At 43.1% G+C, this 3,414-nt stretch overlaps 1 long non-coding RNA gene across 1 annotated transcript; it reads right to left on the minus strand.

Annotated features, from left to right (window-relative positions):
• Positions 1 to 1,967: 1,967 nt before the first annotated feature.
• LOC128882473 (uncharacterized) lies at positions 1,968 to 3,267 on the minus strand. The gene is made up of 3 exons (XR_008458429.1): positions 3,035 to 3,267; positions 2,830 to 2,948; positions 1,968 to 2,751 (listed from the first exon to the last, which is right to left on the minus strand). It is a non-coding gene; the product is annotated as an uncharacterized LOC128882473 (long non-coding RNA).
• Positions 3,268 to 3,414: the final 147 nt, after the last annotated feature.

Raw genomic sequence — 3,414 nt, forward strand, 5'->3', positions numbered from 1 at the left:
ATAACTTTAAGAATAACATCCTCCGACAATTATACCATCGCCGAAACTCAGATAACTATAAGCTAATACTTCTAAGAACCTCCTGTAAGAAAAACATCACGTGACCACTTCCGAACGATATATAAACCCTCTGAAATTGTAACACAGCGCTCAATTGCCCGGTATCGTCGACGGCTACGAACGCCCGACTTTGTCGTCACGTTGTTCGCCGATACTCAGGGTTCGATCCCCTTCAATTCTGTACAACCACTACGGTTTCAATACTAAGTTTGTACTACGCATTTAAACATAAAGTATATTTTTATTATTAAATAAAAGTGTTATTCAATTCAGTTTGAATTCTCTTATTAATTATTCTACCTCGCGTCTCAACGAGCTCGTTAGAATAATTCCCTCAATTACGCTTGATTCAGAGGTGCGCGAATCAGCCGCACGGAATCTACTTACTGCATAATTGAGTGGCCACGCCTACGCGTACTCAGAGGTGCGCGAATCAGCCGCAAGGGGTGCTTTGCGTACTTGGCGAGACATTAGCTCATGGGACGTACGCGACACGGAGGCCGTCGTTATCATCTACAGAAAATAATTAGAGAACTGCACGCACCGGCGTGCATTGCCAAGTCGGTAGAATTCGATAGCGCGATCGTGTGGAAACTCGCGACCATCGATGTGTCGCCGATTGACCACGATCATCAAGGAGGTCACCCAGACGACCCTCGCAAGGCGCTGCGAGGCCAGGGATACCTGGACGACCACCTACGTCACTGGGCGCATACACACGGATCCCAGGCAGACGACGGGCGTAAGTACCGCGTGGCCTAAAAGATTGATCAACAATAACGACCAGGTGAGGACCATAACTACGCTATTACGCGTCGGGTACCTTTTTTTTTTTTTTATTGTGGGGAAATGCGTTACGCATACCTCGGTTTCCCGGGGGGAAAAACCGAGGTTATGTGGGACTACCATCGGGGAGGGGAGCGCCAAAGGTTAGGTGAGGATTGAATCGTATCGGTTGAATATGATACGCGTCGTGGATAAAGCCTCGCAACTATTAATTCTAAACAAATAATAACTCGAGCGGTAAAGTTATTATGTTGTGGGGTCGTTACACTGGTTAGGATTGCTTATTCCAATGATGAAGGTTTAATAATGATTTAACAGACCTTTTAAGGTTAACAAATGATTATATATTCAAAACTGAATAATTCTAATAATACAATTGTACAGTGTTGTGTTGTCGCGGTTAGTGTATGAAAATTCATACCTAAGTACCTAATTGTTGCACGGTGTTAACGCACTGGCGATGCGGGTCACTGAAGCGCAACTCTGAAGACGATCGACGTGACTTTACCAAGTAACTCTTTCGTACTAATCCCCCGTGTAACGAAAAACATGGGTTTATATACCCCTAGATATTGGTGGGGATACGTCAGTGATTCCCACATATGGAAATTTGGCGGTTGAGATTTTCGTTACTCAGAGGTGAACATCTGTGGGGCTTTAGGGAAAGTTTAGATACAGGGTTACCCACGCAAGGCGAATTAAAAGATGATTCTGAGAAAAGTATGGTACAGCTGCAGGGTGCACTTCGGTACGACCAGACTCCACATTCCAAGGGGTAGATAAAATAAATGAACGCGAGCTTCGAAAAGAACGGGCGTGCATACGTAACAGATGCATCTCGACAGGGCTTGATTTGTTACATTACTATTTGTTGAATTAATTGTGAGTTCTATTAATTCTACTGTCAGTTTTTCTAGTCTGGTAGCAAATTCTCTTACGGCTTCGTAATCTCGCTGTCTACAATTATTAAATTCGTTTTGTCGTATATAAAGAAAGTAATATTGTTTTGAGTGTCTCAAAGTTGTTTATCTCGCGGCATCTTAATTCCATTGCCACTTTGCCAGTTAGTTTTGTAGTTAAAATAGCTCGCAATAGAAGTGGTCGATTGTCTGGTGTCGTTAACTCTGATGTTAGCATACACGAACCGATGAACGCTAACACTTTTGTGGGAGACGTTTCCCTCAATTCTTTTACTAGTGCATGGCTGTTTAGTACGTTAGATACCATATTTTCTGTTTGCAATAAACTAAAATCGTGTTCTTCTATAAGGAATCCTCTTTCCCTAATTACGTGTTCAAAGTTTCAACTGCCGCTTAATGAATCGAAATCAAAGTGTATGGATGGTGCGCGTATGCGTCTACGAAATGTTATCGCTGAGTCGGAAAAAGGTGAAGTCGTAGCTACGTGACGGCTATAATTTAAATAGTTGTCAAATATTGATTCAGACGATCTCGAAATGACTCTAGTATATGGTAATCGAAAACGATCTATATCGTTACCTTGTTCCGACATACAAGATTCTGGTTTACAATTTGTTATGATACATGCGAGTTAGGACTTACAGCAGTAGAGTTACCTGCATGCTGTGGATGTCGTTGTTCCGCGTCCCGGTGGTCCTCGGACTGCACTCGGCTGCTTGCTGGTAGATGCTTTGCTCTCGCTGTCAATTGGTCCTCGGACTGCTATTGACTGCTTTTCCTCGAACTCCCGTTAGCTCCAGATGCCCGACTTCGAAAGATGGTCCGGAATTAAATATCCTCGGATGACCGTATCCAGAATTTCTCCTTCGATGTCGTTGATCCTCATGTTACGAGCCAGGGCGATAGCGACGCGCGTGTGAGCCCTATGAGTGGGGTGGATTCGAGAATTGCACCGATATTGTTTCTTTCCCTGTGAATCAGGTTTCTTCGGCACAATCCACAGTGGTGAATTATATGGAGATTTGGATGGAGTACTTATTCCTTGTTTTAATAGTGCACTGACTTGTTTTTGATTTTCTTCTTGATGTATTGGTGGGTAACGATATTGCCTGGTGTTGACTGGAATTTCGTCTATCGTGTGAATTGAATGTTTAAAACGAGCGGCTTTTCCGAGCTTATCTCCTGAAAGGAAAAATCGATTAGAAAATTCCTTGACTAAATCTGTAACGGGAGAAACTTCTTCTGTATTTAAATGTCTAGAATCTAACGTATTTAAAATTTCTTGAATTCTTTGTTCCTGTGTCCTGAATTTTAATGGATGTTCTACGTCTGGATAAAAATCATCATTTGATGTGGATACGATGTCGTAAGGCTCTATTTCATCTGGTTCTATTTCGATTTCGACGACTTTATCACTAGTGTTTTTTGCCATTACGTGGCATTTTCCTTTATTGTTCATTACTGCTGCTTCCCCGATGTAGAGGTGATTATGAGTTGGGGGTGTCCCGTTTGGACTCCGTCCGATTGGACTCGTCCCGATTGGACTATCCCGATTGGACTATCCCGATTGGACGCGTTCCTCTTCGACTCCGTGCCGATTGGACGCTGTTCCCGATTGGACGCGTTCCTTTTCGACTCCGTGCCATTT

The sequence above is a fragment of the Hylaeus volcanicus genome, unplaced genomic scaffold, assembly GCF_026283585.1.
Source record: "Hylaeus volcanicus isolate JK05 unplaced genomic scaffold, UHH_iyHylVolc1.0_haploid 11915, whole genome shotgun sequence".
In the NCBI taxonomy this organism is placed as follows: domain Eukaryota; kingdom Metazoa; phylum Arthropoda; class Insecta; order Hymenoptera; family Colletidae; genus Hylaeus; species Hylaeus volcanicus.